Genomic DNA, 16,186 nt, shown 5'->3' with positions numbered 1-16,186 from the left:
CCTAAGCTTACACCAAAGTTCACCTTTTCAGGCAGGTAGGGCTTTTTCATGTCTTACCAAAGGGATTTACTTTGAAACAGAGTCTCATTTTTAACTGGCTTAGTTTTATAATACTCAAATATATTTTTTTAATGAAAACTGGGCCTTTGTTTTAACCTTTTAATTTTGAAGTTACTGCTAAACAATGCTTCACAGAATTAAGCTTGTAAGTGCTCAGAAATACAATGCTGGTCTGCTGAACAAAGAAACTATTGCGTTGTGTTCTCGAACTGCACAAGCTGATTAAAGACAGGGCTTGACCTTTTAACTTTTTCTCCTACATTTTGCATTTTACAGTAATTTCCAACCTTTAGTGGAGTATTTCCATTTGATTCCATTGAGGAATCAAATATTCTGTTTGATTATTGTTTTCGAATGTTCAAATAATAATCTTTTTGAAAGGATCTCCTGGTTTAAAAATCCACTTTTTTGTTGGAATTCCAAACTAAATCAAGCAAAGAGGTTTAGAAAAGTCTATAATCTGCAGTCTGTCAGGGATGGACATCACTATAACTCAGAAATCCTATCTGCTCCAATGTTTGTGATTATATCCCTGTCTAACTGCTCACCTTCAGAGTGAGTCTTCGAACATAAAAGAGGGTTATAAACGTTCCTTTCTTTCCTCGATATTTGACCAAAACATCCTGAATTAAATTTCTTGTAATAAAAATCTTCTTATCTACCTAAAGGAGAAAATTTATATGTCCATGAAGTATTTCAAATATATTTGTTATTTAAACTTTGAATTGCTTTGCAACTTCCCAAAACATTGTTCCTTAAAAACAGCCATGTAAAATTCTTAATTGTTATGAACATGAAGAAAAAAATAATTATCCTTTTCTAACTTCAGTGTGCATAGGGTAAGGGTTCTGGTTTTGGCTGTCTATTCTGTTAAAAAATAGAGGGGGCAGCTCGCTCATGTTTATAAAGCCTGAGTCAAAATTTTTTCTCTGATCTATTCCAAACATTCCATTTTACTCTCAAATGGAAGTAATTCACTGTGCTAGGACACAGTTAATTTAATCTTCCATCAGGTCACTCCGGGCAGAGAGCTGAGTTCTCTTTATCCGTCTTGCGCTGTTAAGCTCCTCTAGGATGAGCAGCCTAGAAGGATATTCAGGGTCAGGCGATGTGGGAGTTGAATCTCTCTTGCAGGGATGTGGAGCTGTGTTTTTCAACTGGTGGAGCTGAGTGATCAGAAAGTTTGTAAGATCTTTAACTAAAAGAGGAATGAGTTAGGTCAATAACTGAAGTAGGTTGATGTAGATGGCAGTGGCAATAGGTAGTAGATGTCCTGCTGAGCTAAAAACTAAGCTGAAAGTAGCAAGTTAAGAACAAGGAGCAGACAAGAATTAATACTGTCAAAATATTGTTTTTTTCACAGCTTGGTTGGCATCGTTCCTTACTATGTTGAAAGAAGAAAACATTTATCATTTTTCCTTTCTATTTCTCCTGGAATGAGTCTGACTACTTTTCATTAATTTGCCAGGAAGGCAGAGAAGCAGGCAGGCACAAAAGTATAATAAACGATAATTCTGCTTGTCCATGCCTCCATGAGGACTGGCAGCCCTCTGCTTCTCTGCTATTACACTAGAAGCATGTCTATACAACAGGATTTCCCCTTGTGCCTAAGAACACTTACAGCTCCACTCTCTGGGACTGCTAATAACTAACTGGGAAGCCCTCCTGCAGTCCAGTGAGGCACAGTGGCTAAACCCCTCATGCAGCCATGTGGCCTGAGCAGAGGCAGGAGAGCTGCTCAGGTTCATCTCGCTTCCCACCAACTGCACCCTTCAGCTTTCCCTTGTGGGTGGGAAAAAGCCTGGAGATGCCGCTGCTGCCCAAGTCAGCTGCTTTTTTACTGGAGCTTTTACAACATGACAGACCCCAAAAGAAGGCTCTAGCTCTGTGGCTGCCAGGATTGCAATATCATAGGACCTATACCAGGCCATGAAAAAGCATTTTTTAATAACATTGTTGCATTCTTTTTTGAGCCCTTCAAGTGCACTTGCAAATACTATCAGGCTCTTGCTGGCTGTGTCTTTGAAGTGGATGTGCCCAGGCTGAACACAGAAAAGCTTTTAAACTAAAAGCCAGCTTTTATTAGAATCTGAATTAGAATACTATTTGAGTACAGAAAACGCAGATAGAGATGACAGAGTAGAAATGCAGCTGTCGCCTTGCTTACTTGTCCCTTCAGATATATGGTTACTCACTGGCCTGGATGCTCTAATACTTTCTGAGTGGCAGCAAGTTCTGCTCGTGCTCTTCTCGTCCCCTTTCTTCCCTTTGCCCTGAGGCCTCTTCTCTCTCCTGTTTCAGGTGGTTCCCGGTCTCTGTGCATGAGCTGCAGGCTTGCAGCTCCCTGCTGCACCCCTCTTGATAGCTGAGCCCAATGGGCTCTGCAGTCATCTCTCTGCCTTCTTGTTCTCTGCCTGCTCAGTAGTTTCCCACAGAAGGAGCAACCTGCCTCCCTCTTCAGGGGGTTCAACTTAAGCTAATCTTGCTTATTAAAAAGGAACATAGCATAAAGCTGAAAGCAAATATACAATCTAACTATATTCTAACATTAGAATCGTAGAATCATAGAATGCCTAAGGTTGGAAGGGACCTCTGGAGATCATCTAGTCCAACCCCCCTGCACACGCAGGGTCACCTAGAGCACATGGCACAGGACTGCGTCCAAGTGGGTTTTGAAGATCTCCAGAGAAGGAGACTCCACAACCTCTCTGGGCAGCCTGTTCCAGGGCTCTGTCACCCTCACTGTTAACAATTTTTTCCTTAAGTTCCTGTGGAAAACCTATTAGGATAGGAATAGGTTGAGATTTCATATACTTAATATGAAAATCAAGCATGGCAAATCCTGTGACAAAAAATCACACACACAAAAAAGACCAACATGCAAACCTTGCATTAGTTTATTACTATTTGCACAATTCTGCTGTTATACTTGGTTCCCACACCATGTCTTTAGGGGTTTAGAAGTTCATCTGTAACATCAGTTCTGTTTGTGAGTTTTGGTTAATTCTGCAGTGTCACTACAAAATTGTAACTTTTGGAAAGAGCAAAAAAGGTGCTATGGACTCTTGATCTCTAAAATTACAGAGAAGATGATTCTAAGACAAGAAAAAGGCTGAAGATGTGGACAGGAAATTTATAGACAGAAAAAAATTGGCAACCCTGTAATATAAAGCATCAAGTACACCATGAAAGGAAGAAAATACACCATGAAAGGAAGAAAATAATTTGTCGTTCTTGTTTCTATATGAACAGATTAAAAAGAACTGGCATGAGAAAATCTTTCTAGTCTGAAAAACTAGAAGCAGTTAGAAATCATCAGTGTTAAACTCTTTCAAATGATGGAAAAACTGTCATGTTCAGATAAGTTTAGTCATCTTTTACACATTACAGAGCTGGCTAGCTCAATTCATTATTGTGAAATATAGAGTATTTCACATCTTGACATACTAATATTATTAATTTATTTATTATGGATGCAAAAAAGATATATTGTTAAGTTAGGTTTATACGGAAGATCTACAGAATGTGAAAAAGCTCTTCTGTAAAAATACTCTTTATAAATACGCCATATTTGTCATGACTTCATCTTATTCCAACCATTGATACAAGATCAACAGTAGAAAAACAATACAAAAAGAGAATATAGGCAAGGTTGTCTTGATCCCACAAATACTATCTCCATTTACGAGGGCTATTGTCCCTCAATGTAGGTTGAAGTTTTTGTTGTGTCTAGTCATACGTTTTAGAGGAACCTAAGGGCTCCTGTGAATTTAGAAGTACAGGGATTTATTGCAGAGTAGCAATCAAGAATAATTCTCAGTTCTTCTGCGCTGCATATTCTTTGACTGCAACTATGGAAAAGTTTACTGCATGAATACTGGAATGGTGTTAGAAATTCTTCTATCTTAGCCACCACTCACTATATTTTTTTAACAATGTGTTGTGTGCTAAATACCATGGACAGGATTTTGTTATAGCAAAGTGCCAAATGTATAAGCTAACTAAGGTGCTCAATCTTTTGTAGAAGTTTCAAGAACGTAGTTGGAGTTCAGATTTCTCTTAATGTGAACTAATAGAGTAGTATTTAATGCTGAAGCTTGGAAGTTTGAACACTGGTAATGTAAGAGATGGTGTGCCTACTTGTCATGGTATTTGTTTTTCTCTTTTACATTAGGTATAGTAAATTTCATCTCTTTTATCCTATGACAATGATCTTGTTACAAAGAGAGAATGCCGGAATTAAAGGTTTTGATTTGAGCCATGGAGCAGGGGGAGTTCATAATTTTCCAATTAAATGCTGTGTCTGAATGCCTATACAAGGGCTTGATTTGAAATTACATGAAAATGCTTAATTTCAACCTCTCCTAAATTCTGAAGTCTTAACTCTGTAACCATAACAACACTAAGAGAATGTGGAGCTGTGGGATGGGCTGCGAGAAAATTATTTTTATTGCACCTAAAGTGTCTTGGATTCTCAGGAATTGTTTAAAGGTCATTTTTCTGCAGATATCCTAATTTTAACCTGTTAGCAAGAAGCTAGCAAGTGAATTCCCCAAGCTTCTGTGGAATTCATCTGTAACATCAGAAGAGGACTGTACAATTCATGCAAAGACTTTGTCCCAGCATTATTCTTTTCCATGGACCATATTGTCATGTTCAGAACTTACTGCAGAAACCTGTTCAAAGAGATGAGTGATTCAAAAGGAATGTAAAACACTGTGACTCTATTACATGGAGGATAAGAAAAGCAGACATTCTGAATGTCTTTTTTTTCTTTGTTGTAGGTGAACATTTTGAATATGACATAAAAGTCCTAAAGAATATATTTCTAAGCATCGATGCAATCTTAGCCTGTACTTGTGCATCTGACTTTATACAATGCTGGGAAGCAACAGCACAGCAGCATTAGATGTTATTGTGTAGTGCTGTCTCCCCTGTAAGGAGATAAATTTATGATCATCTGGAAATGAAAAAATGATTTATAATCTACAATATATACTACAGTACACCTGGCGGGAGCAATGCCCTGTGTTGGCAGGGTCTGGTTAATATAGACGATTTCAGCTGATAAAAAACACTAGACCAATACTGGAAAGGGGTAGAGGATGGGAGCAAAAAAAGAATTATTTATTAGTAGTAGTGATTGTTTTATCACTTTTTTTATTTATGCCAAATGTGGTGGAATACAATGAAACTCAGTCATTGCACAAGCTTTTAAATAACTATTTAATTTCACCAGAACATTGTAGATTCATCCATATGAAAGATTATTCACAGGAATAGGCATTTGCTAGTGGTGCAACCAAGTTTATGATCAATTACAAAGTGGTTGTAAAAGAGACGCTTATGTTTACTGTATATAATATCGTAAAATAAGAGAGAGAATGTGAAAGACAAACCATCAAAAAAAAGATAACAGCAGGCCAAACGTGGAAATGGTGAACTAAATATGAAAAGTAGAGAATCAAATTACAGACTACAGAAAGGATAATAAGATCCCTTGCTTATTAATTCTGAAAATATGTTTATGAAATATTAGGACTTGATAAAAGGCAAAAGGAACAAACATTTCCTCCCCACAACACACATCCTGAAAAAAAGGAGAGAAGAAAAGAGGCTGTGGAAAAATCCAGCCACTGTAAATATATTCAGATTTTTTATTAGTTTTTTTACTGATATGTAATGCCATCTGTTCTATGACAGAGCTGTCATTTAAGTAAAAAGCATTTCCCTGTGAAATTAGCAGGTCTATCTTAAAACTAGATGTATCTTCTATACTTTATTGCATTATTTCTGTTAAAGTTTTTCTAATTTTACCTAAATATGAAATTGGTGCCATTTCTGAAAGCAAAAGAATTTTGCCACCAGCTGCCGGTGCAGCTGTGTGGTCAGGCTTTCCATTAAGTCATTCTCTGATCTTTTTTCAGTCCTATAGAAATTGCAGCTAGGGTCATATTTGAGACGTAAATATATAAAGAAAGTTTTTAAAGGTTTCTTTTTCTCTTTCCGTCCCTCTGTCTCTGTCTGTCTGTCTCCTTCTCCTCCCTAACTGACATGTAATTCAAAAGCAAAAAAAAAAAAAAAAAAGGAAAAGAAAGAAATGGCAAATCAGAGTTTCCCATGGAAAATGGGAAAATGAGTGGCAGTCAGATTGGCCTAAAGGGCTGATGATAAAAAGAAACAGAGTTTAGTTCTTTACTATAAGCTGATTTAAGCTAAGGCATATCTATTCCGTGAAGTTTTCTGCTTTGCTACAGCAGCTCAGCTGCAGCCGTACTACATAGGCTTTGTGAGTAGATTTACTTCCTATTGGAAATAGCAATTTGTATTAGTTTAGTCTCATAGGTTTCAGTTCAGAGTAAGAGAAATGGAAATAAGCCCCTTTTCTGAGTAGCGAAATGTCTCTGTCCAAGACATATCGCTTGAAGTAGCTACACCAAAAGTTCCTCAATTGACAAGGTGCTAGCCCTGCAGTCTCAGTACCTCATCTCTTAAAGATAGTTAACAGAATGAATACGTTTTTCACTGCATTATTCACGTTAAAAATTGCAAAAGGCTTTTAGAGTTAGAGTTATATATCATGATGGTCACTTAGCAAAAAACAAAAATCCAGACTCCTGTTAAAAGCATTTGGCTGATATTCGCTTCAGACTTAGTCATCGTTTGAACACTGGTCTCTCGTGGTCTGTGGTCAATGTACCTATTATGTCATTCCAAGCTGTTTCTTTTCTCTTGTGTGGATATCTCATGTCAGCATCAGCTAGAATTAAGCAATGTGCTTTCTGGTGGTTTGACCTTTGAATGAAGTTGGTTGAAATATGGTTTGTGCCTTCCAAAAAAATTCCACTGAAAAAACAAATCACATAAAACAAATGTTCTTCTGGAAGAAATTTAATGAGTTTTGTTTTGTTTAATGGTTTAGCTAAGTGGATAGTCATTTATCTGTTAAATCTAGCACATTTTTTTTTCTTTAATGCCAGCAGCTTCATGATTTGTCTCATTGGAGCTTTTGACTATCAATCAGTGTTGTTTTCTCATACAGGATATATGGATACATATGTATAAAATCCCTAACCAGACATTTTTAGAAGATGAGAAGAGGTAGCACTAAAATAAAATAATTGTTTGAGCTGGTGATTTTTTGGTCTCCTAGTCTGCCACGAGCCCATGCTTCTGTTTCATTGCTCTAACTGAATGAAACTGTGCCTTAGAATAGAGTGCATGCTCAATGAATTCTTCTACTGAGTATTTCTTTGAAGAATTAAGCCACAAAAGCAGATAACACAACAAATAATTTGCATATAGATATGTATTTCCATAGGAAAAAAATCTGTCGTACTACACTATCAAACTGTTTTGAAGTGAAGTTGTAGAGCTATTTGTGTTTCTAATCAATGCAATTAGCAGCAGAATTATTTCAAAATCCAGGTTTCTTCTGAGGTTTGCAAGGGAGGAGCCAGACAAGAAAGTGAATAGGAAATCAGGCAGGTTTCAAACATTAACTGAATTATTTAAAATTTAAATTCAAGGTCTTTATGAAATATGAGATTTTTCATGTGTCAGATAATTTCAATCCAGAAATACATGCTCTGAAGATTTTTGTTCATCACTATTAAAATGAATAAAGCTAAAGATGTTATGTACCTCTTCCTCTATGATGAACCATTTGCCTAGATATATCAGGTGGTCACCTACCATCTGCATTACAAAGCTCTCAGCTCTCAGCATTACCCTAATCCTCTTACTCTGATATCACAGTTTTCTTCTGTTAAACATTTATCACCTAGTTTTAAGGGTTTAAAGGTGTATTTTCTTTTGCCTAGCTATGTAAAAACTAAATGTAGCTATGTAGCAGATATGTAATCTGCTAGTCATCTAGACTCTGTTATAAACAAGGTTAATGAATCTAGATGAGTCCTCATTTTGCTTTATATATTCTAAACTTCTTTTCTAGACTGTCTCTAGATACCTCTTTTACGATGATTAATTAGCAGAGTTAAGTTCCATTTTAAATCTTGACCAACGAAATATTATTATATATCTATATAAAAACAATTAGGTAAACTGACCTGGGTCAGTTCCTTCTAACATAGTTCCTATTCAGCACTGACTATAATTAGACTGGCTCATTGTGATGGTAAGAATAATGAATAATCATATCATTTCCAGCTGCAGACTCCAGCTGCTCAGAGTCCTGGAAGTAGTTGGTAGCATACCCCAGCAGGGAAGAAATGAAAAGATGTGAGTAGACAATGATGGTGACAACATAAGGAGTTTCTTCTAAATTGTCATTAGTTTGCAGTTTATTTGAGCTCTGTAGGCTCTAAAGAGTTTGCATAGTTCATCTTTTTGTAAGGATATGACATGTACAATAGTAGGGAATCCCCCAGGTCCGTTAAACCACATGACAAATAGCTTCATTTTTACTAGTTTAAGATGTACTTCCCTTAAGTATGATTCAACATTCTAGAGAGACAGGAGCATACAATTTATCTTCTATTTATGTTTCATCATTAATTCCATTCGTAGCTTTAATAAGCTTCATTTTATGAACAATTATGGAGAATTTTTGGCTTGTATGTTTCTCTCTACCTTGCCCTGTTACTGTGAGTTTCCAGCACCTGGAGTGCTTTGAAGTACCTAGGATCAGGTACAGAGGATACCAGCTAGATGGATGAAGCAATTCTGAAGCAATATGCAGTAGGAAATGCAGCAAGGGCAAGCACCTTGCTCTTCTGGTTGAGCTTTCTAATTGTCTTTCTCTTAACTTCATCATAAATTTATTCATAGCCAGTTTATACCTATTTGTTCTTGTGCCAATATTGTTCATGAACCTTAGCAGGCCATCAATATCTTGGTTGTTTATCCTCCGAAGTGTTTATAGAGAAAAGCCATATGCCTTTCAGCACTCCTTTCAGTAGACTAAACAAGTTGAGCTCTTTTGAAATCCCCTTATAAGACAGCTTTCTATTTTTTTCCTCCTTGCCTTAGTCCTCCTCTTCCCTTTTCTGCTCTGAATTATTATTTTTGGAACAGGAGTGACCAGAACTGTGCACATCGTTTCAGTGAATGTCTGATTACAGCAGACTAGTGAGCCCTTATCTACTACAAGAGCCACAGAAGTACGTCAGTACTTCACAGGTTTCTTTTTTTTCCCCCCAAAGGTGGTAAGATATTAGTAACTAATAGTCATCTTGTAATAGGATAATGTACACAGATATTTTACTTTCTCTGCCATCTCCATACAAAATATTACAGGAAGTATTTTAAGTACTAAGATCTCTTACTAGACATTCATGCTACTAATTCCTGAATATTTGACATTTCACTACTGCATTACATCATGTCAAAAGCTGCTAAAGCCATAAAAGAAAATTCCCCTTGTGAAATGATTTTTGAGTTAGATGCAATGAAAACAGCAATTTTAGTTCAGCCAGAACTGAGGTCTGTGATTTTAAGAAGCAGCATACCAAAGTTTATACAGGATTGTAGTGTCTTTTCATTCCTGGGCTTGTTATTCTGTGCATCTCTTGCTAGCAGTGGTATTTGAATCTGAAACTCTTAACCATTCAGGACACCCTCCTCTTCTCCTGCCTTTTAAAAGAGAGGTTTCTCCTTATCCGACATGTCCTGAGAGCGTAAGTATGAAGGGAAAAAAGTGGGTACTAGTTCAGGCTACAGCCAGCAAACAGAAAGGTCACATGATATAAAGTAAGTATGATATTTTTCTGAGAATACACATGCAATATTCACATTGGATTTTTTTTGTTGTTGTTTGTTTAACAGTAAGGACAAATTACAGGATATGATTTTTTCCTTGTACATTACTAGTAACAGGCAGAGCATAAATGCTTCCCTACATTGCTGTGGTAGATGTTGCTTTTGTCCTGTAACAGAATGAACTTCATAAATTTCTAGAGAAGCCTTTTGCATAATATTGACTGCAAAGACAGTTTATATGTCAGTCACTGTAACTCTTCAGAGCGAAAGCGTGCATCTGCAAGGAAGACATGTTTACAGGCTCAAGAGGGGTTAGAGAGCAGAGAAACCTTTCCTACACTGATATAGCAGAAGGATGGAAAGTCTCTGTTTTCTGCAAAGAGCTAAGATTTTTTTCCTCCTGTATCCTCTGTCATCACTCCTAGAGCAGGCTGCACTCCACTAGGCATGGCACAGTTCCTGAATAATGTCAGCGCTCGTGTGTGTAATGATCCTCATACAACATATTATAAACATACCCAAAGCAAAGCTAGGTTCAGACAGAAGACACTACGTTGCAGCAGATTTGTATGTAAGTGCAACCTCTGGAGAATACCATGTAGAGAGCAGTTGTATGCCATATTTTAATTCAGAGAAAAGTGTAACTGTATTAATCCACATATTGTCTTTAATTTAAATACTGTTAATATGCCACACGCTAAGTTGATACTTCACTAACCCATGATTATTCTGAATATACGTATGACATAGCAGATTAGATTTTCTGTATGACAAATATATAGATATTTGATATAAGAAAAGATATAAGAAAAGCAGATATATCTTGCAAAAGAGAAAAAGTGTAGTTTGGCCAGGAGCTGTGAGACTAGAAGAGAGGGTACTTACAAGTAGAGATGTTTAATTCTGTACTTTCCATTTGTTCTCTCTCAGTAAGCGAATGAGCTATTTTATGGACATTTGCAGACAGAAATAGAAGGTAGTGCTGCTTTTGCATTCATCACATATTGGGCGTAGCTCACTCCCACCTACTTATGAAATTACTGTGGGTCAAAGCAATATTCATCACTCTTGTTTGACTAGCTTCTAATTTTTCTATTTTGTCTCAATTACTTGTTAAGAAATTCCTTTCACACATTCATGCAGATTTAAATAAATATATCATAATAAAAATTCTGAATGCATTTACATGATCACAGAATTTGGTAAGATTTTAGGACATTTTCGTAATCTTCAGTTTGCCTTTTAACACAAAGCTTTTTAACATAAGCAAGATTGGCACTTAATAAGTTTGAGAAAGTATAGAAGAGATGCTGCATAGATATTTAGTACTTAATGCTTTAAATGCTACCGGCTTAATGACATATGTGATTAAAAAGAAAATCAGGTTCAGCATAAAGTGAAGCCAATGCAATATATTGATAAAAGCTAACATCTTTTAGAAAATGAAACTGCAGATCACAGCTTTATACTGAAAAATGTTAGTCATTATGTAACTTCAGTAGGTACTGCTGTTGTGGGGGGGAAAAAAAGTAGATTTCAGCATTCAACTTCTTAAATGCATCAAAGCCTTCTTTAAAAACAGAGCTTGTTGGAACTTTCCTTATTAATAAGCCCTGCTTGTGCTTGTCCTTGGAGGTCATGGACTTGGTTCTCCACTGATAGGCTTTTGCTTGTCACTAACCCCTGTCCAAGGGCCGCATGTACTAAACACACTATATGCAATGCATTAAAGTGACAGAATTTTATATCTGTCCTGTATCGAAGGAAGCTCAGGAAGTATGGGTTAGATGAGTGGACAGTGAGGTAGATTGTGAACTGGCAGAAGGCAGAGCTCAGAGGGTGGTGATAAATGGAACCAAGCCTAGCTGGAGGCCTGTGGCCAGAGGTATCCCCAGGGATCAGTACTAGGCCCGGTGCTGTTCAGCTTGTTCATCAATGGCTTGGATGAGGGCACAGAGTGCACGCTGAGCAAGTTTGCAGACGATACCAAACTGGGTGGAGTGACCGACACTCCCGAGGGCTGTGCTGCTATTGAGACAGGTTGGAAAGTTGGACAGAGAGGAACCTTATGAGGTTCAACAAGGACAAGTGCAGGGTCCTGCACCTAGGGAGGGATTAACCCCAGGCACCAGTACAGATTAGGGGTTGAGCTGCTGGAAAGCAGCTCCGCAGAGAGGGATTTGGGAGTTCTGGTTGACAGCAAGTTAACCATGCCACAAAGATAATTAAGGGACTGGAGCATCTATCTTATGAAGAATGCCTAAGTGAGCTGGGCCTGTTTAGCCTGGAAAAGACTGAGAGATTTGATAAATATGTACCTGAGGGGAGAATGCAGGGAGGATGGAGCCAAACTCTTCTCGGTGGTGGCCAGTGATAGGACAAGGCGTAATCTGTATAAATTAAAATACAGGGAGTTCCATCTCCACATGAGGAAGAACTTCTTTACTCTGAGGGTGACAGAGCTCTGGAGCAGGTTGCCCAGAGAGGTTGTGGAGTCTCCTTCTTTGGAGATCTTCAAAACCTGCCTGGATGTGACCCTGTGCCCTAGGTGTCTCTGAGTAGCGAGGTTGGACTAGATGATCTCTAGAGGTCCCTTCCAATCTCAATCATTCTGTGAAGTAAAGAATTAAATGCACAGAAGAAAATGATTGATCAGCTGCACATCTGTAATTATTTGGAATTTTGTATGCTATCTTTAGTATAACAGAAATTTTGATAGTCTAAAATGCAGCAGAGTATCAGCCGTACCTGCCCAGATGACCATCAAAACCAACAAAAATTTTGTCTGTTTTTTATTTATTTCTCACTCTGAGTGAAATGAGCCATTACTCCAGACCTGGGCTGCAGCAACATAGGCAGTGCTAAAGTTCATTCCCTGTATTACCAATATAGATATTGGGAAATAATGCATTGGAAATCCTAGAAGCAAAATTGAAGGGGTTAATGTTCTCCCCTCCAGGGTGACTTTTCTATAAGAACTTGCTAATAGCAAAAGACATTTTGTCAGGCAGGATAGATTAGGATGTGCAGTGAGATGGAAGGATTCAAGTGCTATTTCATCTATCTTTCTCTTGCTCTTCCTGTTTCAACCATGAGGATCTTCTTGTCTGAATGGGTTGGAAAGGCTGTCTCTATATTTCAGATAAGCTTAAGATGCATGTAAAATGTACTGTTGCTAATTATTCAAGATGTAATTAGTCCAAAGAAATTAAATGTACATAAATAATAGGGCATTTCAGCTTCATGGCTCAAGAGAGCCATTTCTCAAGAGAGAAATTCAGACCCTTTTCAGCATTGTCTGTTTTAAAAATAAAATGGCAGAAAAGGATTATTAAGGAATCTCTTAATCTCATTACCCTACTAATGGAGTTTTAACACATTGCCCAGAAGACACGGTTGATCTCTTCTGCAAAAGGTCCTTTCATCACACAGCATTTGTGCATCCCCAGTTTCTCACATCAGAGATGAAGTTAATAGTGACTTTGAAGATGCAACTTATCTTTCTCCCCGCTGAAAATAAAGCACTGTAACTATGGTCCATGCACAGCAGTAGGTGGTTGATTAAGAGCTCTCCTACATTAATTAGACTTCAACTTCACCATCTCTTGGGTGTGTACCACAGGCTGCTTTGACCTACCTGGAACTGTTAAGTAATTAAAGTTCATTTCAGGATTGCATATGTCAAGTACTCTGCACACAAAATTAAGAACTAACTTCATTTACTATCTAGCTGTTTTATATTATTACTGCTATTCCTTAGTACAATTTTGCAGAAGCATCCCCAGGCCCAAGTCTGGATGTTGAGACTGGGTCAGTTTACCTGCATTCTGTGCTCTCATTACAAACAGCGGGGAAAAAATATTTCCTTGAAAGAATGGACTTATAGAGAAGAATGGGCTTATAGAGAAAGAATTATGGGTTTATAGAATATTTGATTTGAAACTTACTTTTCTTTCTTCCCCCCTCACCCCCGGTAATTTTTATTATATTTCTCTGATGAGAAAATGTGTCAACTGCCTGACTAGTCTTACTTGGTCAGAGTATAAAGTCTATGGAAAATGTTACTGCATGAGAAAAATATCATTTTAAACCCCACCTCACCCAGTTGCAAGGAAGCACGTGCTATGGAAGGTCAGACTCAGAAGGGCTGCATGTGTCTCATTTCTTCGGGAGAGTAGGTGTTATGCTTTGTATTATCGGTTTTGTTTAGAGACCAGAATTGTTTGATTTGTTGGTTATTGCCTATAAGGCTTTCTGGATTTTACTTAGAGAATATACAAATTTGTATCATCCTTGTGCATTCTTCTGAGGCTGAGAGGGCTAATCTGCTAAGAAATGATGATTTTTGATGATTCACTGATGCTTCACTTTGATTACTTCAGCAAAATAGCTTAATCTGTAGAGGACTTAGAAAAATACCACCAATACTTTGAACTGAAATTCAGAAACATGAAGAGCTTTGGAAGTCTGTGTTACTAAGTTAAGCTGTTGCATTCTCAGTTTCTTAACTAAGACTGTGAGGTTCAGTTTACCAAGTAGGATACCTAAATTTAGGTGCAAATATGTAGCTAACCCTTAAGATCTCTTTACACTATTTATGAGTTAGAGTGCCTACTGCCATTTGAGACCCTCTGGAGACCGAAAAGAGCTGCATGTGCACTTAGAACAACCACATGCCTTCAGGAGATCTTTTTTCTCATGCAGCTGGAGACCTGGATCTCCAAGGTCTCTGCTCCTTTGTTGTGGAGACAGCCACAATAAAAGCTAGCAGCTGTAAGCTAAAACTAGATAAAATTAAATGAGAAATAGTGCACATGGTGTTGGTGATCGTGATTAACTGCTATAACAGAATATCAAAGATTGTGTGAAATTCTTTGTATTTTAGTTCAAATCAAAACTGAATTGAGTATGGTCTTTGGAAGACTTCAGTTGTTTGTGCGATATGATGCCTACTTAGTGGCAGGGAGCAGTAAGATTCTGGTTCATGGACTATTTATTCATTTTTGCTCATCACCTATAAGCATATTCCTGAGCTCAGGATCAGAAACCCTAGTTCATTTCACAAATCTTCTATTTTCCTAGCACCATATCCCTTCTAGTCTTGTATAACCAGTGACTCAATTTAGTAAAAGAGAATATCTCATACTCTCCCCTACTTTTGCCTAGCCTTTACAGAGCACCCCACAGCTTTCTGTCAAAAGCTGGAGCCTGAGGGAGACATACAAATATAGGTTTCCACTTCTTGTGTAAATGTTCTAGCTACAATGCCAGTATGCAAAAAATGTGATGCTCTAGCTAGTTATTTCACAACAGATTCAGTTTAGCTCTTTAATATAACTGTGTGTATAAAATGGATTGACTGTCTGGCTTCCAAACAGTTACAAGTATCACACGTTTTCCGTCTATCAGCGTGTCATTGATTGGAGCCTCCCACTGAAAGCTATGAAATCTCTGAGCCTTTCTATAAAAGAGAAATCCTTTCATGATGGAAAATGAGTCTTTGTAATGCTAATGTTCTTTTAACATTTCTGAGTGTAGTAATTCTATTCTTTTTTCTCAAGATCCGTGCACAAAACTCAGATGTTTATAGAATTATTTTGCCCCAGAAGTAAGTTTAGAAAGTGTCAAACTTTGAAAATCAAGCATTCTGTCACATGAAGAAATCTCTCAGACTTATTTATCCATCTTATTCATACATGCCATGATGCTAATTCACAAATGCATGTTCACCTACTACTTCTTCCTGGGATTGCTGCTAAATTTAGTATAAATATAGCCAGTGCTCCATGTCTAAGCAGTATTTAGATATTTTCATGTATGTTGTAGTGCTGTTAACCTTCCAAATGTACTGAGAGGGAAAAAAAAAAGGCTGACTATGAATGCCCACCGGTCAGGCAAAATTAAGTCAACTAGAGTAGATTTCTATAAAACAGCACTTAACGGTATAGTGTTTCTAGTGTTTTTCCCAGTCTTTAGGTGATTATTTCTATTTTCATCTGCATATTTGCTGCTGCAGGTGATGCTGTGTCCCATGAGTCAAGAAGGGAAAGTAGCTGACTTTTCCTCCAAATAGTGCTTGGCACCATGTCTTGAGATTGAATCCAGTAGAGGCCACAAACACGTGATGAAACTGTCAGCTGGGAATGTTGAAAAAGGAGTACGTGCTATTCTGTAATAGACTACTAAATTGTGCAGGCTTCCAGGATAATTTATCTTTTAGTTCAAGTATCTACACAATCCAACAGATTTAAGGTGCTTGGTTACACTGAAGAAAACTCCAGAGTCTATTAATGCTTACTTACTGTGTACTTTGTTAACATTAAAACAAAAAGTTAAAATGGTTGGAAAGGAGTCAACAATTTATAAAGAAACCAATCATCATACTTGAATAGTGGCTGACCCCGAA

At 37.4% G+C, this 16,186-nt stretch overlaps 1 protein-coding gene across 1 annotated transcript in view; it reads left to right on the top strand.

The window, feature by feature from the left end:
* The window catches only part of MALRD1 (MAM and LDL receptor class A domain containing 1), a 228,689-nt gene that overhangs the window by 199,542 nt on the left and 12,961 nt on the right, over positions 1 to 16,186 (top strand). The window lies entirely within an intron of this gene.

This window comes from Tinamus guttatus, unplaced genomic scaffold (assembly GCF_059628265.1).
Source record: "Tinamus guttatus ecotype Peru unplaced genomic scaffold, ASM5962826v1 Tinamus_guttatus_pri_ptg000209l, whole genome shotgun sequence".
Lineage (NCBI taxonomy): Eukaryota > Metazoa > Chordata > Aves > Tinamiformes > Tinamidae > Tinamus > Tinamus guttatus.
This window is presented reverse-complemented; position numbering and strand designations above follow the sequence as displayed.